Source organism: Cygnus olor, chromosome 19 (assembly GCF_009769625.2).
Source record: "Cygnus olor isolate bCygOlo1 chromosome 19, bCygOlo1.pri.v2, whole genome shotgun sequence".
NCBI classification, from domain to species: domain Eukaryota; kingdom Metazoa; phylum Chordata; class Aves; order Anseriformes; family Anatidae; genus Cygnus; species Cygnus olor.
This window is the reverse complement of record NC_049187.1, coordinates 3,222,522-3,244,572: the sequence shown is the minus strand read 5'-3', so window position 1 is coordinate 3,244,572 and position 22,051 is coordinate 3,222,522. Positions and strand designations below refer to the sequence as shown.

Here is a 22,051-nt window from a genome sequence, read left to right as displayed (position 1 = left end):
CCTCCCCTCAGTGTGTTGGCTGGAGCTGTATTCCTATGGACATGGTGTGCGAGGCCCCCTCTGAAGTCTCAAAACAGTCAGACAAAACTTTGTGGTTTCAGCAGTGAGGGAATTCCTCATTTCATGCAGGTTTCTCCCACACTACAACCATTTAACCCAGCTCTCAGTAAAACCTGACAGGTCTGAGAAAGCAGTTTCATTAAATGCAGTACAAGACAAGTGGGTTTGAGAGATCCTACCTGCCTTAATTTTATTTGTAAAAGCCTGGGAGGGGAACACAGATGAAGAAACAGCACACGAACAGGTCAGCATCAGAATTATAGCACAGATTTCCTACATTTCAAATAGACTTATCTTTAAGGCCATAGCACCTCTCAAATACAACATTAGAAGCAAATATTTTGTAGAGGAGTTTATTAGGAGTTGAAACTCAGTTTACACCTAAAGTGCACATCAAAGTTCTTAAAGACGTTGAGAATTTCAGCCACCTCCACAACACTGCAAATGCAAACTATCTTCTCGCACAGCTTCTTCCTGCAGCTGTACTCTGAAGGGAGATATACATACACATACAGGTATGTATATTAGTTATTAGAATAACTGTAACAAGGCCTTTTGTTTGGCAACTGTCTATTTCTAAGAAGTGAAACATGATGAGATTTAGCTTGCCAGCTGTGCATTTCACTTTCCCATATCCCCAAACAGAGATTTAAAATAGCCTGTTTATCAGATGTGTATCTAACTCATATTCCACTGTGAGGTCTAAAAAGGAATTTCCATTCTTACAAATGTCCCCCTTGTGGGGCATTACCGTCTGTTCTGATCATTGTAAAGGGTCCCTGTTTCCTTCTAGTCCAAAACCCACTGAAGCATTTCTTTAATGACTATAAAAAAAGGCTAGAGGCTTTCTTGCCTTTATATACAAATACATTACCAATTAAAAGGTAACTGTGAAAAATAAGGCTGATAATGGAATGCCTTCTGCAACCTGAATGGGAGCATTGCTACCATGACATTGAAATAATTAGTTAATCTACCCTCTAATTTGTCTCAATTTGCACTAGCAGAATAGAAGCTGCTGCCTACTTGATTTCTCATTGAAAACAGTGGTAGGAAAACAAAGAATTTTTCCACCACCCACCCATTTTGCACATAAACTTCTTCCTTCTTTCCACCGCAACTGTAAATCTGGAATACAGCTCCATTAAAGCAAATGGAGTTACACTCCAGGTTCACTAATGAAAGCAGAATTTGGCTCAGCACCACCGAAGTACACCGAACTCATGCATTTGAAAATGCCTTGTGACCACTGCCAGCTTGCTGCCTATGTTCTTGTTCCACTGCCAGGTTTAGCTCAGCAAACAGTTTACAGCAGACAACTTGTGTTGAATGGAGACCTCTTTCTCTTCTTCCACCACCACCCTTACTTGCAAAGGGTTTCTGATAACTTCATCATCTCCCTGATTACTGGCAGATAAAAGGCAGATCCCCCTTCACCCAAGGTGCACAGATAGAAGGGAACACACGTGCATCGGAAACACGAGTGGGGAAAAAAGGAGTTCAAGGCAAAAGCCTGTACCTCAGCAAGGCTCTCAGTATGACACATGCACATTTCTACCAGGTATCAGCTATTTTACTACCCCATGCCTGGCCAGATATATGACTAATTCAGAGCCACTAAGAGACATTTTGGGATCTGCATGCTTAAAAAAGGTGTGAGAGAACAAACTGATGAAGATCTTATTTCCTGTTAGTTGTAAACTTTCACAGTACATTGTCTTTTTCAGAAACTATTTACCTGCATACATAAGACATGATACCTTAGTTCCCAAATCAATCTCCATTTTGATTGCTTCCATGAGATGAAACACCATTATCCAAAAAAACAAGTACAAAGCGTACAAGTCAGAGCAAGCATTTGCCAAAATATTAGCCTTCAGCACTTTTTAAATAAACATAAGGGCATGAGATGACCTTTAAATTGCTTCTTGACACATACTAAATCTACAGAAGTAAGGGAGATTCTCTGGAAAGAGCTGTAAATTTTGGTATTCACAGTGTATTTTTAGCATATCTAAGAATATTTTGTATACTAAAAGAGTCCTGCATGCAGCAGAAATTCAGGGATCTCATCAGGCTTTGAAAGTCTAGGGCCTAAGTTAAACGGCAGTCAAAGGAGTAGATGGATGGCTTGAAGCAAGAAATAACCACCAGAAGCTAATCAGAGTTTGCATCAATAGTGTGACACTCTTCTATTACACCCCCGCCACACACACAGACCCCTCGTGCTTTAAAGCAGTATTTGGGGATTAATTAACAGAAGGTCCTTCTCCCAGACACGCTCCTCTGCTTCCGAGACACGAAGCACAAGGGCCAGGTGACAGCAGTCTGAGGTGCAGACACTGAAGACACAGAGTAGTAAGCCGGGAGAAGCCTCCCCGTGCTCCCCGTTTTCAATGGGTGACTTCTGGATCCGAATGGAAGGTGGGTGGCAGAAGAAATTATCACAGGAACCAGCGATGCCAAGAACAGCATAAGGAAAACAAGCAACACAGATGCTGTCTGGAGAGAATTCCAAGAGGCCCTCTGCATCTACAGGGTGCATCAGTTGGACCTCATGCACACAGTGGGGGATCTGCTGAAGATTTTGCTTAGCATAAAAAGCCTGCCTCAAAGGGAAGATCTGTTTCATTGGGAAGGAAAGGGGAAAAAGGATTGCAGATGGTTGCTCCAGGATGAATGCAAAGAGCATTCTTTCTTTTGTACCATGGACAAAGTGCAACGAACAGCAAATTTCACAGGACGAATGCAGCCTAGCAGAGCTCCAGGTGGTTTGAGCTGCACCCACTTGCTGGTACCATCACTGAATTTGGTCACAGCACCACATAAACTGTTTGTGAGAAAGGTGCAAAGAGGCATCTTGTACCAGAGGTGTGATGGTGTAAAAACATCACGGGCTTACACACAAGGCAGATGGAAACTGGATCCAGTAGGTACAGATGACTGCAAGTATTTGCCAGCTCAGGCTAAACTAGATGGGCTGAACATCACATCTAAATGAAAGGGACAGTTGTGCAAGCCTGAAGGAACAGCAGACAAGCACAGAGTAGAACACAAGGAGAATTTGAAAGGGGCTGCATTTCCTGAACCATGGCTACCAGCTCTGGAGAACTAAGGGGCACAATTAGCAACTTCCAAGCTATTAAGTGTATCACTTGAGAAACCCAGCACCACGAAAACCAAGACAAAGTCAGCGGGGTTAGACACCGCTCACAGACTATACAATTTTTAACAATAAAAGTGAACTGCCAACACATTTCTCCCTATTTCTCACTCACATGCGTTCCCTGCAAAACTCATACGAAGCTTTCAGAGCCTGGAGAGGCAGGCTGCTTTGTCACACGTTCCTGAATAAATCAAGAAGTTGTTCTGCTCTCATTTTTTTCTGAGAGGAAAAGTGCTGACCAGAGATAATTGTGCATTCAGTGTTGCCCAATTCAGTCTGTAGCAGCTACAAGTTCAGTGTCTTCCCACCCTGTCATCTCCTAGGGGCAATTCCTGGTAGAGAGCACCAGCAGCTCCCTGTACCAGTTTCCGTGGATCCTCCCCTGGAGTATCTCTTCCCCCAAGCACTACACTCAGCAATTTAATTTCACAGAATGATGCTTAAGAGTAGGTCACTGCAATATGGAAACCGTGTGGGCAAATCAGTAGTGAAAATGAACAAGTGAAACCTGGACTTCGATTGCATACAATCCCAACCTCCAGCCCTATCATCCGTGACACTTTCACCAGCACAGAGGAAGTAAATGCTTTAAGCAGAATGACAGAAGTTTCACAGCTCTATTTCTGTCCTGTGTAGCAGACTCCGTACCAGACAGGATGACAGAAAATCCCATCCCAAGGACCTAGCTCAGTGCTGCCATTGCAGACCAGATCCAGCTCAGGGCCTGTATCGCCTGCTAAGGGGGCATCAGTAACACACATAGCCATGAAGTTAAGACAGAGAATGTTTTGATTGTTAATTCAAGATGCTCTCAGAGCTCTGTGGTGACCCAGCTGGTCATTCCTGCTCTTGTTTGTCTGAGCAGAACAGTCCACAGATCGCAGTGGTTATGAGTAAGCAAGCAAGCATGTGTGCATTTTTGTTGACAGCATCTTCCCAGAAATGATCACAGAACCCGACTGGTACTCACGAGGTCTCACCCTCTTTAGATTTTTTTTCAAATACGTTATACATATATATTTATAAATCTTATTTCAGATGAAAGCTGTTCCTTCTTCGTCAGCCTTCGATAACTTCCTGCAGACAAAGACATACAGAAGCTGCTGCTCAGCACGGGTGCACTTCTTGCACGTATTTAAGGATTGCAAATAGTGTTCTCCTTGGCCACATATTTCCACCCATGGGGTGATGTGTTTACATACGCTGTGGTACATGATCAGGGATTACTTGGGATATACTGTACCTCTAATATTTCAAACCCAGCATGCCACATGCTGGGAACCAGGTAGCCTCAGCTGTTTGACTTCTGAGAAACAGCTCCAGATGTGAACATGTTATCTTCCCTTTTTAGAGATGACTCCTCCCATGATTGCCTTTTTTCCCCCCAGAAATGTGAAAACTAAACTTAGCAGAGAAATAGTCAGAAAATAGAAGAAAATTACAGTTTGTGTAATATGAAATACATTCAGATAAACCAGGAAAAAAACCTACCAAAATAACTACAAAATTTGTAGTTCTCTGGAAAGACCAGGGCCTGTTTTTCAGAGCATGGGAATGGACCAACACATTCCTCATACATCAGGATGCCTGAGGATGGAAGCAGGTAAATTTAGATGGTTATCATTGCAGCCCCTGTATTTTTAAGCCTCTGGTAAGACACAGCTGGAGATATTCAGACTGCATCAGGGCTTATAGGAGATCCAACAAGTGAGGCAGGAGGTATTTCAGGAACACCATCCTTGTGCTATGTAATATTCTCTCACAGTAACGGTGCCCTTCCATCCATTGTGCTAATGTGTAGTCCACTGTCATTGTGCCCAAAGTAATTCCTCATGGAAGAGGGGACCTTCACGTGTGGGAAACTACAGAGCCTCAGATACTGAGCAATGCACTCACTGATACTGATCCTGTACAGTGTTCAGTTGTGCTTTGGTTCCTAGATAACACTGACACAGATGTCAATGATTTGTTCAACCCTACAGAGCTCATCTGTCACCCTTCCCTGCCCCAGCACACTTCTGAACAAGGCCACAGTTCTGCAACACCAACCATCCTGCTGTGCACACGCTGGCAGAGAAGACAGGCTGCCTTCAGAATAAGGCATGCTACAGGGAGAGAATTGGGGTTTACCTGGCTTCTTGTCTCCATCACCTCTGTAAGTCCAGAAGACTTCTGCCTCCTTACTGAAGTTTTAGGGAGTTGAAGTACTTTGGAGGCCTGATGGTCCTTTATTACCTCACCTAGAGGCCTGAACAGCCAGCATCGTGACTTCTGACCCTGATCCCACAGCACACAGTACAGTTTAATTAATGGCTTATTGGGAACTTAAGCACACATCCTACACTTAAAATTATTGATTACCTAGAAGCTGGAGTATGCCGTCTACCTCTCACCTTAATTGCTTAGAAATGCTGGTGTTTTCAGCCAAGTGAACTGGCAATAAGCACAACAGAGGATTTGGAAGAAAAAACTGATCCTTCAGGGAAGGCAGGAGCCTAGACCACCCCCTGCAATTGTTGCTAAACACTCTGGGATTCTCAGAGGGCAGCTCAGTCACTGCCATGCTAAGGGAGAGCACAGCTACACCCTGCACAGAGCTAATTAGGCTGAGAGGAGTCACTGCTGGTTCTGTACAAGACATGAGTGGAAGCAATAGATCAAACCCGGATCTTGAACTCCAGTAGTAAACACAAGGCATATCCAGGAGGAGCTGCTGGCAAGCCCAGCACCCAAGGAGCAGGGGAATGTTCTCGTGACCCCATCTGTAGGCATCCCAACAGCTCCTCTGAAATTTCACAAGCAAGGGGATGTCCTAGATAATGGATGGGAGCCCAGCTGCCCCCAGATGAGGGAGTTTCCTTTGTGCACAAGTCCCCGAGTTATTTCAGCAGCATCTGGCAGCAACGCTCTTGTTAGGGCTGCAGATCTATTTATAAAGTCTGATTGTTCGTTTGGGGACAGCTCTTGGCATACGAGGCCTCAGGAGAGCTGGAGCGATCTGGTTAACAAAACATCCAGCAAACTGGGAAATCAAGTCTGCTTTTGATTTATAATGCAGCAACTAAAATTATGATTTGCCAGGCTCATTTTGGCACTCTCATAATTCAGCTACAGTTCTGATTATTTAAAAAAAATAATAATTAAAAACCCACCAAGTTTAATTACCATAATTATGGAAATACTGAGTGAAAAGGAGTCAAAAATAATGAGACAAACTCACAGCTCCAACTCCGCCAATTAGCAGGATGTTAGGTTTGGGAGACAAGTCTCAGCAAGGGAAAAACTCCTGCTGCAATGGTGCCAGCAGAGAAGGGACAAACCCACCTAGCATCTAGGTTATATCACAAACCTATTGCACCCTCTTGTGCTGAGGTGTCAGCATTACTTTGGCTTGGCTGCCTCAAAACTAATTGCTCTGCAGCACTTGACCTTCAAAGCAGCTCTCCTGCAGCACACTACGGCACTGCACACAGCAGCAGCACGTTGAGGGCTCCTATGGGCACCCAAGTGAGGAACTCATTTTCAGTGCACGACTGAACATCACCGATTTCCAGGCTTCTGTGGGTCCCTTGAAGCTCTCATAGATGGGCTCAGGTTTTTGTTGAATTCAGACAGTATTGGGAACTCTGTAAAAGTCACTTGGCGGATGTAGCATCCCACAAACCTGCCTGGCCACAGAGATAAACTGCACCTTTTCTGGGATTCCTAGAAAGGAAAACAAAGCTAAGCACCAATAAACACAAGGAGGATCCCTGTAAAACATGAGTATTTCTCCAGCGCTAAGGCCTAAGGGTAAGGGTATCACATCCAGTACAGGTGCTGCAATTTAAGTAAAGAGCAGAATTGGAACAAGTTCAGAAGAAATCAGCAAGAATAAGATGTCTAAAAACTGAGAGACAAGGCCAAATGATCAGGCAGCGTCCTGCCTAGGAAGGATGTCTTCAACTAGGCAAGAGGGAACCAACTTTTTCCTCTCCACTCCTGGATGACAGGATGAGGAATAACAATGCTAATTTGAACCATGGGAGACTATAGTGAAACATTAGAAAGACAAAAATCTCTCCAATCAGTCTGTGCAAGTATTCCCTCCCTGCAAATTGAGAACAGATTAGGCAGAGATGTCAGGAATGACCCAGGTAGAGCCGATCCTGCCTTGAAGCAGAGGGCTCAATTACACGATTTCTCGAGGTTCCTCCCAGGCTTGTTCCCAGTGCTTTCAGCTCTGGAATTGTTCCTCTCTGATTAACACCCAGGCTTGCTTTCAGAGTATTACACACAAGCTTGTCCAACAGCTAAACACAGAAGTCAGTCTCTGGCAGTCGCATACACAATCCCCAGCACGGTCTGTATCTCCTGCTGGTAACACTGGCAGCAGCACTAATTTGCAGTTCCTGATCACTGAAAACAAAACATTTCTAAACATTTTGCCATCTTCAATGCAAGTTTCAGGCTAGGTTAAAGCTGATTTGTTATGGTATGAAAAATTATCAGACAAAATCCACAGACCAACTACCACGTGTCTAAATCAACAGAAAGCAGGATGCTGAGCTGCTGCTGTCAGCATAGTGCCACAGCCTCCTTTAATCCTGGCCCATTCCTTCCTGAGGATTAAATCTAAATATACTAAATAAAGCTCTAAAAAGGGACAAGATCACCATAAATTCATCTCAGGAACGACCTTTCCAACACCTTCTCTTTGTGAATGCAGGACTGCTGCAGGAGGCATGGGGGATCCGTTAACATTTGCTGTGCTGATTGGGAAGCTTCCAAAGCATCGTTCTGGGAGGGCAGGATGGGCCTGAAACAATTGAAACCAAACTGCATTCGAATCCATGAATCAAAGCACTTGCAATTACCATTTCAAGGCAGGTGAAACAATAACAAATAATGAACAAAGATGTTTCAAGTCTTTGCTGATGCACTCTGTGCTTACTAAAGAAACTGCTAACTGGACACATTTTCAATAGCACCACGGTGATTGCCTGCGATAGCCCCAGTTAATCAAGTCTTTGAGAAAAATGGGGATGTAATCTCCTGTATTGTAAAGTAGTATTTCAAATCTCCTCCAGCATCCAATGTAGCTTTTACCGTCTTTACTTAGGTTTAGACCAGAGGCCACATGAATTCTATGCCAGGATGCAATCTGGCCCAAACAGTGCTGCCCCTTTGACCCCTCAATATGGGTTAAAAACCACACAGGTCAGCAGCAATCCCTCCAGGTCTCACAGTGTGGGTTTACAGCATCCTAGATGAAGCTCTCTGCATTGAAGACTTAAGGTCTTGACAGGATTTACATAAAATTTTATTACAGATCAAGACTCTAAGTGTTTTCTGTATTATTAGAGTTCCTAAAAACACAGGCTTCTCCCCCATAAGGAGATATCTGCACACTGATGACAGGCTCCTCTAAAAATCTCTCAGCGGCTCCTCAGAAGTGGTCACAAACCACACGTTGAGCAAGTGGTTTCAGTAATTTCCGTGTATGCTTTTCTTTGCACCTCAATCCATCTAACCCCAGCCACAATCCACCTAACCCCTTGTAAGGGGGCATCTTTCAACCTTCCTTGGGTCAGCTCAACAGGAAGAGCTGCCACCCATAGCCAGCACCACGGAAGCCTTTCAGGGTTAGGAGGAAACCTCAGACAAGGCTCTGAGGTCAGCAGAAAGGTGATATGGAGGGCAGGCAGAAGCACCAGCTGCACGGCAATCAGCACACGACCCATGTGGACACAAAGGACTGCCATTCAGAAGGACCGGGGGACAAAGTCTAGCACCAGACTGTGCTGAAGGCTCCAAGATGTGAGCAGACGTCTTGGTGGCCTCCGGCTGCCAAAATGAATGGCTCTTCTTTTGACTTCTCAAGTGCATTATAAAGGTAAAGGTTTGCTGCTTGCACTGTCGAGGTACTGCAGTTCCCTAACCCCATGCAGAGGTTCATTTTAACAGTGCAAGCCATTTTGCAGCAATGATCCGTCCAAGCTGTTTTGGTATTGGGCTGAATAGAAAGAAGCAGCCTTAAGTAACAGTGAGCTTTTGGCTCAACAGGTAAAGAAACCCAGCAAGCATTGCTCATCCCCTAGTCCTCCCAGCTCAGCCTGCTATTAAAGCATTTGCTAAATCCCCTATCAGCAGAACTGGAAGCCATATAGGTAAACCGAAAACAAAGCTGGCCTTTCCGGATGAGCTGATGGAATAGGAGCGCTTGCCTGCAGAAGAGAAAGGGGAGGGGAACTAGCTAAGCCTCAGGCTCCAGGGAATCCACGGCTGGATGATTTCTGGGCACCCATCCTGCTCTTGTTTTCCTGGAGTCATAGGGCATTAAGTTCACGTCCGTGTAGAGCTCACGCTACTCTGGATCTGGTGACAGCGACGCCCCGGCTAGCAGAGAGCTCGTCTGCTGACAGGCAGCTGGGTCGGGACCCAGCCACGTCCCTGCCGCAGCCCCTCAGTGCCTGTTTGCCTTGGCCAGGGCCACAGCAGCAGCTGAGCTCGGCGAGGTGCACATCGAGCTCAGCACCACTGCAGCCCAGGTTCGTTGCTGGCAACACGACTCGCGCTCCAAAGATCTCCTGCTCCTCTGTCCCCTGAGCAGGGGGGAGGAAAGAGGGAGAGGAGGAGCGGACAGAAAAGGAAGCTGATTTTCACCACAGCTGCAAGCTCCGGCTCTAAACTGCTAACCCCTTTGCTCCTTGGAAAGCTGACTCCCAAATCCCTAGGTGTTTCATTATCTCTTCTGCTCCCTCCCCGAGTTTCTCTCAGGTAATTGTTCCCACATAGCATCTGCTTCAATCCGAGCCAGCTTCCTCCTTCACTGAGGTTTTCCAGCACAAGCGAGATGATGGCTTTGCTTCAGCTCCCTCGATCCCTGCATAGGCAGTAAAAAGCCTGAGAGGCAACTAAGCGAGTTTGTGCTGGGACCAAACCCGTTCCCAGGTAGTCTGAGCAACACCAGCCCCATGGGAAGCTCTCTTTGTGATACCAAGACACAGACTGAGCACAGAAACAGATCGTACCAGGCGGAGAACATGACCAGACGCAGATGAACTTGCCTTTAGCCCCACTCACATGTGCTGCTGAGGGATTCCTCCAGCGCCAGGAAGAACCACGGGATCATCAGCCCCGCATGGCAGCTGATACAGCGGTGGTCTCAGAGAAGTCACCGTTCTGCTACGAACAGCAGTCAAAAGGAGCTGCGAGAACTTGCATCTTTGGTCCCAGTTAGGTCATCGCAACCCTCACAAGACAAGCGAGGGATCATGAGCTCATCCCTTGGCAGGAAGGGACTGACTGCAGCTTGCAATATTCATAGTAATTTGGGTAATTTAATGCAGAGGGTGAAGTTCTCAGCCAGGGTAAATCAGAGCAATGTCAATTTTGCACTATTGAAGCACCTGGGTTAGCCTGTTAATAAGAGCTTAACTTATATTTAAAAATGTATTCTGTTCACCTTGAAGGTGACCCCTTTAACAGTATTTTTTTGGTTTTAGGCTGCTGTAACCATCAGCTAATTGCTAGCTGGTCAGTGTTACAAAAGGCAAAGCGCTCTCCATCATGGCTTTGTCTGATAAGACCCAGGTAAGTGGAAAAAAGCATGGTTCAAAGCTATTTTAATCAAGTTGTTAGGATGCATGCAGATAATCATGAATCTCAACAGGCAACTAATACTAAAAATAATTGACTAGCTTTTTAAAGTGTAGTGCTGTTCACTGGGCCAAATTCAATACTGCTATAAATTCCTGGAAGCACCACAGTAGGAGATGTATCAGGGATCTCCAGCCTTTCCCATGAACGGGGATCACCAGGCAGAAACGCTTTCATTGCTCTTGGCACTAAGCAAGGAGTAACGCTGAAGGACAGGGCACTACAGCGGAGCACCCACGCAGACCGGGTTATGAATACTGTGTATTCAAAAGGGCAAAGAGACAACAGAGCAGTGCAATACAGGCACTGCAACAAATATTCCTGTTGATCTGTTCAGGCAGCTTTGTTCCTATTGAAAGGCAATGGAAGTTCATACTCTGGTCATGGACATGCCATGAAGTTCCCACAATTTAGGTGCATATCCCCAAGTATGGTCTTTGGTCTCCATTTTCTTCCACAGCTCCTTCCCCAAACGAACTGCTGCTGAAGCCAGAAGGCTTGTTTCTTGACACAGACCCAAGGAAGCCCAGCATCTCCTCCTAGGCTAGGTTCTGGGAAGTCCACGCTCTGAATAGCTCTTGTAGCAGCCTCAGGATCACCTCCTTAAGGAAAGGAACACTATTCTTCCCCCATTGCCACCAATCCTACAACAGCAGCACTCCATCTGTGGCAAAATCACCCCCCTGATCACATAAAAAGTATCAGGTCTAAAGATTTTATGCTGAGCCTGAGGCTTACGGCCATGACCTACAGCCACCACCATGCCCGCGAGTGATTTGCTTTCCTAGGAGCAGGCTTTCGGACAGGCTTTTAACCTGAAGTCCAGCAGCTGAGTAGGTGGCCACTTAATATCTCTAGGTACTTTCAGAGAAGATTAGGTGAAAGTCCAAATCTAGGTTGACATTCCCTCTCTCCGAGAAACAGGCCTGCAATAAATAAGGCTGTGTGCAAGTTGTTGTTCCTGCTAGAGCGCTCTGCGCAGCCACTTACTGCCAATATGTTCCTCATTAGCACTCTGGGAAGCTGCGAGTGCATAAGGCACTCTACAGCCCCATTTTTATTCTCTTCTCAAACACATGGAAACACTTTAAAAGTAAGAGCCTTGGGACCTGTGCAAGGGCGACAAGTGACAAGATGAGAAGAGGAGACCAGAGCCAGCCCCTTACAAATTTGAACCATCCAGTCTTTAATCCACAACAACCAAAAAATTGATGCTAAGCAAACCTAGACCTTTTTCAGAAAGTAGATTACATGTGTAATGGAAAAAATATAGGCACGGGGAGTCTGGCCTACAAAAATTGGTTAAAGTTAAGAGCCTTCACTTTGCTTTCCATGATTAATGGAACTACATGCAACTTAGTCAACATTTCCATCCCCTTCTGAGCCTATTGAGAGCTTTTTTTTTTTTTTTAGGAAAATGGAATTTTAAGACTACATAACATTTCCATAGCTTACAGTAATGAGGTGATCAACAGTTTCCCTCTTCAAATACTATCTGCCTCTCAAGAAGCAGGGAACAGAGCAGTATTGCCCTCATACCTCCCACTCTGGGCAACACTTCCCTGCAGTTCCATTTCAGCAAGAGGAAAGGCAGGATCCTTGCAGGAGCAGTGCCACAAAGCATAGCACAGAGCTGGCCTGGTCCTTTTGGAGGGAAAGAAGGTGGCATCCCTCTTTTATTGGGCTTGATGCATCATGTGGATGCCCAAGCCTCTCCATAAGTGAAAAGACACAAGCAAATTCCTACTGGAAGAGCTGAGCCCTCGCACTGAGCAAAACAGAGGCAGGCCATTAGTGCCAACCCCACAGGACTGTAAGAGTTAAAGCTGTTGTAAGAAATTTGTGCATGTGCTTTCATGCCAGTGGAAACATAAGAAAAAGCCTAAATTCTCCACATTGGCACAGCAGGTTCAACTTTGATCTCTCAGGAGGTTCATTTCCTTCATTAGGCTTTTCTTAAAATTCACTTTATGAACCCTTTTCATTTCCCCCCTGCATTCCCCCACCCCCCCAGCTCCCCAAAGCCTTTATAGATTCATTTAACAAAGCGACAGGGTGGGGGAGGAGAGCCTCATTTAATTGCCACTAACCATTACCTGAAGCTGCTGGTCATGCACAGGGATGCAGGAGTCGTTCCTTGTGCAAGGCACAGGAACTGAAGGAGGGAAGAGCCCCACCAAGGCAATAATAAACCACAGGCAGGAACACTGGGAGGAGAGGAACAGGACCACAGAGCACTGATGAAGGGAAAGGTGAGGCAGCACAGGGAGATCTCCAGCACAACTTGGACAATCATTGCTGCAGAAGAGGTGGAGTACTTAAAACATGCCCCATGTTGTGCCCTCTGCTTCATCTCCACTCAGTGCTCAGTAGCTGATCAAAAACCAGAACCTCACCCCATTTTGGGTGTCACACTGCACACAGAACAGATGCTCACCTTTTTTTTTTTTATAGGGAAACTACAAGGTCAAAAAATCCCTGCCATGCAGTTTAGAGAGGGGTTTTCTTTTTGGTTCTGCACCCAACTATTCTCAAGGCTCAGTACCAAGGTGATGACAGCATTAGGGCACATCATTTACAGCTGCTGTTCCTGTTAGGGGAGGCAGGGGCACAGAGGGGCACCCTTTGAAATGCCTTCCCCCACCAACTCCAGCCAGGAGAATTTCAGCTCAGCATCTATTCATGATGGGCTCCTTGCAAAAAAAAATAAAATAAGGTTGTGCACACATCTCATGGCTGACCTGCATGCAAGCTACAAGTTGGTGGGGAGATCGCTTCTCAAACAGAGGGCTGCATCCTTCCTGGCAGCACGTCACCTTACACCACAAAAGCCTTTCAACAGCAGGGGATGAAAAGGTACTGCTGCTGCCTGGGCTGCTGAATCCAGTCCCCTGCTATTGTACTCAACTGGACTGTGTAATTCTATTCACAGGCAGCAGCTTCATTTTAACAGTAGTTTGTGGCTTTACCCCCACTATTCCTATTAAAAGCTTAACTTCTTATGATTATCCAGTTACTTGGAGTAATTTAAACAATGAAACAATCCAAGTAAATTGTAAGACTATTCACCAGCTCATTTGTGTAGATGAACTTGGTTAAAGGCCTTGGAAGCAGATACTGTTCTTAATGAGAAAACTGTGTCCTGATTCCTGCTGGGGCTGTAGCGAGCCCTCAGGGCTTGTCCTCTGACTTAGGAGGTAGCAATCCCCGTTTTGCTCTCATCCCACTTCTACTGGAAATAAAAAGCTGCAGTTTCTGCAGATTTTCCAAGGGACAGATTCTGACCTCAAAGGAGCATAAACATGAATTCATGTAAGGTTAGTCATTTTTTCTTGTTTTAAGCTAGAAAACTAGACACCACTCTTGGTGGTGCAGAGATGTGATTCTGCCCTGCCTTTTCTCTTCTGATGTTCACTTAATTCACTGTAACATGAACACAACTGGATTTAACAGGACTCAACAACTGCAATAGCTCACAGGGCATTTTTCAGTCCTGGAAACACAGCCCTCTACTTTTCTGCTACATCAACCTCAGGCCTCCCTCAAGCTCAAACTCAATTTCAATTACATTTAACAAAGCTAGGTGAATGGGCAGCACGAAGTCAGATGAAGTTCAGTGCAGACAAATGCAAGGTAATGCACTTAGGAAAGGATAATTTGAACTGCACTGGAAAAAAAAACAATGCTTTTGAGAGATAATCATCTGCTGTGCACAGAGATGTAGGGAACTGAAAAGACTACAACGGGAAGAGATGGTGAGTCCTTCCTTGGGAAGCTGCTCACCACAGCTCACAGTAATCGCACTCGCCCTAACTCTTGCAGCACTGCAGCAACAGAAGAGCTCCGAGATCAGAGACTCCAGGCCAGTAAGGCTTGAATAGAGTTCGAGTCTGGCAAAGTACGGGCGGGGAGGCATGAAAGAGCAGCTCCTCGTGCACCTGCGTTGCAGCACACTGGGGTGTTCTGGGTACCCGGCTGCGAACTCAGGGCACAGGGACTGCTCTCCCCTGAAGATGATTTAGTTCAGACCTCAGAATTACAAAGCCTTGTACAGCTCCTACATTAACCACCGCTGAACAGGACCCATAGATGTGCTCACAGTCAGTGTCCAGGATAAGATCCTGTATTGAAGAGTTGGGTCTCTCTGCACCTGCACTGCCTTACACACCAACTCTCCTCCCCCAACAGCACAGATCTGAGACCCAAACCCCTCTTGTGCTGGGGAGACAAGCCAGGGTGGACCCGACCACCCAGAATGGTCAGCTCCAGCCAACAGCCAGTAGAACAAAAGCCAAGCAGAACCACGAGCTCTCGATGATGCCACCTAGATCTGTTTGAGAGCAGAAGTGACTTGGCACACAACCTGTCCCAGCAAGCAGCCCCGCTGCTGCCAGCCCGCGCCCACACACCCAGAGCAGCTCCATCACCCGGCCCCCACTCCCATGCTGCAGGGCTGGGGACAGCAAGCACTTGTCCTCGCTCCCCGTCCGATGCCTTAAACACCAAAATCTGCCCTTGCAAACACCTTAGGGGGTCAGAAAGCAGAGATTTAGGAAATGCAGAAACTTTCAGGAGCCTGCAGGGCTTCTGGATCAGACAGAACATCAGTGCTCAGTGCTTTGCTAGCCACCCCTGCCTCCTGCAAACTCCCAGCCCTCCAGGAGAAACAGGGACTGCAGCCCCCACGGAGATCTCCCCGGCTGGGAGCACATTTTGTGAAGTGTGGGGCCATCTGATGGCAGCAGCAGGCAGCACCACTCCAAGCATCCCGACCGCTGCGCTGCTTTGCTCCATTCATCTTCGGTAATTGAATGCATGCCCTAGGGGGGTGCACTGTGCAGGGGTGAGAGGAAGGGAAGGAGAACAGTATTTATATTTGTCTTCCCAGATTTAGTTTGTCTATCTCCAGCTATTTTGAATGTCATGGGGAGTTAATGAAGACATGTTGTGCATCTGCAATGCATGGAACAACTTCTCTCCTGTCTTAGCATATTAAATTCTTTCTTACTTACACTAGGAGTTGCAGGGAAAGAACATAAGATAAAAGGAAAGCAGAAAGATGAGACTGTAGAAGAAAAGGAGGAAATTCCCTTTTTGAAGTTTCAGATCTCCAAGCTGCATCACACATTTTCTGGCCCCTTCTTTATCTCAGCCTTGATCAGAGATGTCAACCCTGGAAAAACTGTCACAGCCTATTCAGCAGGACACAGAAACACCCTCACAAACACCCCATTAAAAATCAGCTTGCTTCCACCCCCTACTGCAAACCCAAGTCAGGGTGAGGGCACACAGCACAGGCACACCCTGGGCAGAACCTTCGCCTGTGGCAAGTGGCACATCCCCAGCTCCGGACAGCACCTACCTGCAGCCACCAGAGCTCCCTCCAGACAAAGGCCAAGCCACACAGCAAGACCTCAGAGCTCCCATCAGCTGCAGGTACCGCTCTACAGCTCGTATTTGTAGGTGCTGATCCTGTATTACAGACAGGAAACTGAGGCAGACAGCAAGGGCAGGCTCAGATCTATCTAGGCTTTTCTACCCTCCAACCCCTGTCCCAAGACAATCCCTGGCTTAGATCTCACCAGTCATTTCCAAGAGAAGGGACAAGGTAGTGGCAGAGAAAAGCCCTTTCCCTAGGACATCCCTTCCTCTGCTCTCCCCTCTCCCAGGAGGCAGAGGCAAGAGCACACTTTCCTTGATCATGGGGCTCTTCTCTTCAAAATTAAGATCTTCGCTTTCCTGGCACTTCCCATCCTCTTTCCCTGAGGCAAGATCTGGCACACCTTAGATGTTCTGGTTTGGCCTGAAGTTTTATTTAGACTGCTCCTTGCTTTGGGGATTCTCTGTTTATATCATCGGAGGGTGTTAATAAGGGCAGAATGGTTTCCAGATCCACACCAGCTGACTGGATTTCCTGAATCCACGCCATCTGTAAAAACAGAAATGTTCCCTTCTCCTTGTACACATAAATGCATTAAGGCTAAACCTCCTGGGGCAGGAGTACAGGAGAGGTTTGGACTTCTGGCCAAATGAAACCCAGCAAGCTCTGGAACGAGGTGCAGAACTACCATTTTGAACATGGAGGCACATCCAAAGGCACGCAGGATCTCATCGCTCAGTGGAGCGGACAGAAGAGTTTGACATTTTAAAAAAAGCACACTAAGGAATTTCTGGCACCTTTCTCAGACACATCTGGCACCGGCCACCCTCAGAGAGGCAGGAATATGCAAACTCAGGCCCTGGCTGGTATTACAGCACTTGCATATCCCTATCATGCAGCTTTTCCATTTCAAGCCAAGCTTCTCTGGAGCCATTCTCTCATCAGCCACACAACAGCAGTGCCCTGACCAAATGCCTCAATTACAAATAAAGGCAGCAAGGTGAGAAGGGTACTTTGGAGACAGGATGCATGGGCTGCAATGCCTGAGCACGCAATTGGCTTGCTGATAGCCCAGGGTCCATCAGCAGCCAGATTATTCCTTGTGAACCTGACACCTGCTTGACACCAATTTTCCAGTCTGAAGTGAGCTGCAGGCACCAACCTGGGAACCAGGAATCAGACATGGCAGCCACAGCTGCCTCTCACCCCAGCTCATCAGGTTCATGCACAACTTGTAATTTTATCTAGGCCCTGGCATGCGGAGTTGAACACTGGGCTGAATCAACTTAATGTTTCCACTACTTGTTCTCCCCACCTAAACATTGCCCAGACTTTTCGGAAGGACGCGACACCAGCAGCACAGCCAAAAGCTTCGTTATTCTAATACAGCAGCACAGAACTCAAGTGAGAGCAGGCTACAGCAGCAAAGCAGTGGGCTGAACAAGCAACAGCAAGCAGCACTGAAGCGCCAGCAGACAGAGGGAGGTTAAGGAGCAAAGCCACCTAAATGGGACTTGCAGACACAGGGGGTGTCAGGCACACCGACCCAGGGGCTGTGAAGGAGCCCCCAGCCGCATCATTACACTGTGCTGTGAGCCAGCCCCACTGGATGGTACTGCAGAAGGGAAGGTCCCATCCTGCCACTGCTCCTCACCTCCACCCCTTCACAGCCCCACTGACACCTGCACCAGCCAGCCCCGCTCCCTAACCTCAGGCTCAAGCACAGCACATCCCGTCACCCCAAGTTGTTTGACAAAGCCGGTCCTTGCACAAGAAGGGATGAAGACAGCAGTTGAACTGGAACAGCAGTGAGCAGCCAGCATACAACATCTAAGGAGTGCTCCAGCTCAGAGCGACTCCTCGTTGAGCAGAGGCACATGCTCACCCCATCCCTGTCCCCCAGCATCCTAAAACATGCATCTCATACAGCTACAGTAGTGCAGAGGATACACAAAACATTAGCAGCCCAATTAAGTCAGAGTTTCTTTGTTACAGCATAAAGCTACCCACACCCCACAAGCTGTGGGTGCTCCTGACACAGAAGCATCTTGCACACAGCATCAACAGCAATCACCTAATGGACATCACTTTGCAGGCATGTTACGGGAAGTGGAAGCAAAGCAAACAGATAGCTCTCAAGTGCCCATGTGTGTGCTCAGAACAAACCCAGGCACCCGCTGGGTGTTTGAGGGATTTCACTGTGTGGCAGCATAAATGCTGCAGTACTGACATGTGCAAGGTCCTCAGTCCTGGAGACACTCCGAACTGCAGCTTGGCTCCTGGAATAGCAGGACTGAGCAGCATTACTTTAGCACCTGGTTTAGCACTTAAGTATTTTCCTCAATTAAAAATAGCTACTTGCTACATCTTACTTGTAGCATCAAACTAAGTTTCACAACTTAAACCCATATTCTGTAGCTTCCAGAAGACTGGGTTCATAAATAAGATTGAGTTCACAAAGGCAGCTATTTCAAATTCCAATGCAATAGATGAACTTCGTTATAACTATATATTTTACCTTCATTAACAGAAAATCTGACAAAGCAGTTGGACTTCAAGGACTCTGAAATCCATGACGTACCTAAAGGCAGTAAATTTGAGAATTCAGTGCAGTTTTCTGCTCTGTATTTTGTGTTCCTTATAAAGGGCCTTGGAAGATTGTAAGTAATGAACTACATTCAATAGCAATGGACCATCTAATCCCCAAATCCTCCCTCCAACAATAGCCAAGAACAAGTATTTTCATTTTCAGCTTCTTTATGCTTTAGCCAGCCTCCCAAAAGTCACTTTATATGGTTTATGGTTTAATTGAAGTTTAAGTATTCCCTTCTGGGGTTTGCTTTTTAAAGAAGCCTTCAACCTACTAGCTTCACTGCATGTGTAAAAAGCTTCCTCGCCCCATTCTTATGCTAAGCAGCTCACTATCAATTGCAGTATTGTGACTTCAGCACCATCTCAGTCTCGCAATATCATTTACTTAGGTGATCACACAAGTAACTGCTGTGATGGCAGAAGCGATGATCACTTTTCTATCCATTAAAGTATTTCATTGCTTCACACCATTAATTTCTTTAAAATAATTAAGGGCACAAAAGAGGGGAGTGAGCCTCTTTAGATCCCACAAGTAAAGGCATCTTCCAGCTCTTCCATGAACCCTTCCAAGGAGGGATCCCTCACAGCACATACAGACACATGACAGTGATCTGCTACAGATTATATTCCCAGCTCAGCCTTTCACATGTCACATAGCTCAGCAAGCTTGTTGAGCTCTTTAATGGCTGTCTTATATGCAGCACCAAGCACAGCAGGCATTTATGTTATATTAAGCTTACTAGATGACATCCTAAGAAAAATAATGTGTTCCAGCCCCGTACAAACTGGAGGACCACAGTGAGAGAGCACTACAGAGCTAACTATCAGCTCTAACTTCTCTCCCTTCCCCTTAAAACCCATCGACAGACTCTCTGAATAAAGTAAGCCATTTGCTGAATCTCCCTTATCTTATTGTACATCAATTTGCTGAAACATTCATGGGATCACTACGCATTTCATTTACCCTTAAGGCCAACCCCTCTGCTTATTAAATTAAGGAGATGAATGAGAGATCTGCTCTCTTGCTAGCAGCCCAGGGGATTCATTAGTCAAGTAAATGATTGCACTTGCCTCAAGTTATGCTACTGCAATGTTTGCAATGTGTCTTCTGATCTCAGCTCCCCATGCACTTTTTTGGAAATAAGGCTGGCTTTCAGACAGGTCACATTTAATTCCACTCATTTGACTTCAGCAAATGGAAATAAGGGCTTAAAACTCACTATCTTCTTCCCTTCCTTCACTTAGCCCTCCAAATGTTTCACAGAACAGACACACAAGGGGAATCAAGAGCTCCAAGTAAGCTACCAATATTCATCCCATTTGTCTGTATCAAGTACAATTAACGTTTTAGCATTGATGAAGTGCAGATTTGAGTACACAGTGACACAATACAGTAACAGAACCACAGCAGGCAGAAGGGAGCATTTCCACCCAGCAAGTTAGACCATTAATTAAGCACAGAGTTAACAGTTAACAAGCTCCCTTTGCCATTCAGAGAAGAGCTAACTCTGAGCACCTGCATCCACAGGACATCAGCATTTCAACTCAGGATATTGGGAAAGCAGGAAGAAAAAAAGCACTTCAGAAAAAGGCCAAAACTCACACCACAGTTAAATTGCATCAAAGTGTGAAGGGGAAGAGGGACTGGACCCAAATGAACTCCAGGGAATAGATGGCCCTGACTTTGTTGGACTGTACCATGAAAAGAAAGCTCAGGGTGAACAAGGCTTTCTCACACAGCTGGGTAAGCACTTTAACAGCTTGATAAGCAGCTGATGGAAGAGATACCCTCTGGTGAGCTACACGAAGATAAGCAAATGGAATATCGAGACTCACATTTCTGCACATCTTCATTTACAGGTTGTGCTGTCTTGTATGCCAACTACTGGGAACAGCCTTCTGTCTTTGATATTAGAGAAACATTACAGCAGAAGGCAGTTTCAGGGTAACAGAAATGCAGCAAAGCATACTCCATTTTATAGGAATGACAATAGCAAGAGCCAGGGTACCTGTCACTCCACACAACTCAAAGATGCCCAGGTGACCCTGCGCTCTGCTACAAAGCTGCACAAGCCAGAGGCATCAGGCACTGGGAAAACTGCCCAGTTCTTGAAGGTTTCCCAGCAAATCCGTAACCAGAAATGAAAGACTTCAGGGCTGCTCTCTTCCCAGCACTGCACCAAAGTAAAGCACCAGGCAAACACTCAGAAAGGCACATTCCCAGGAAATGCATTGCTGCTGCAGTAGAAGGGATGCTCACCACAGCCAGGGAAAGGAGAAGAGAAGAGTGTGTGTACCACACAGATGTACAGGGCAGCAGGCAAAAAGCATGGACAGGCCTAATGGCAATGAAAAGGGAATTAAGATATCTGAGCTAACACCACAGCCCTCCCTCCCCTTGCCCATGTGTTTATTTACTTCCCAGATCTGCAACAACTTTCTCACCTGACCTTCATCAAGTCATTTATCCTGTGTCTATAAATAGAGTAACAAAGCAATTCTGCTGCATGTGCAGAGCATAAAGGTTTTAGCCAGGACTGATTTCACTTAATTAACACATCCAGTGCTTGCACAGCAAAAGGCACAATGTGAGGGTCCTGGTGTAAAGTACAGAACAACAGCAAAGCTTGTTTCTGCTTTGTCACTAATTTCACACGAAATTTTGTTCAAACTATAGCCAGTCCAACAGCTACTAGTTAAGTAAAACCACACACCAAGGCCCTTCCTACGGGATGAAGCTGCATTGGACTGTAACAGCATCAGGGCACAGCCCATAACCAGGTGTCACTTCAGGCAAGGACAAGAGCTGGTCTGCCAAACCCTGATGCACTTCTCCCAGTGCCCAAGGAGCACACCCAGGATGCAGACTAACCTCCGAGGAGCAGGTGCCATGGATGGCTGCAAACCTCCATTTCCTGTGCCTCTGCTTGCTTCAAAGCCAGTCACAAATCCTACTCCCCAATTTCTCTGGTGGTTGCATTAGCTGCTAAGAGCTCAGGCACCCCCACCCAGAAAAGGCTCCTAACCACACGCAGGTGGATCTGCAGAACAGGAGGCACGAGATGGGAGCTACCCAGCCTGTGCAGGATTAGGATGCAATATCCCTTGCCCTAAAAAGCTAACTGTGCTCTCACAAACCACAAAGCTGTCCCCAAACCTACTTCTCATTCTAGTTTCCTACTGCACAAAGCTAACAGACACCTCCAAGCACA

At 46.3% G+C, this 22,051-nt stretch overlaps 1 long non-coding RNA gene across 2 annotated transcripts in view; it reads right to left on the bottom strand.

Annotated features, from left to right (window-relative positions):
* LOC121057547 overlaps nt 1–22,051 on the bottom strand; it is a 97,063-nt gene that overhangs the window by 74,510 nt on the left and 502 nt on the right. The gene's annotated exons all lie outside the window — the stretch shown is intronic.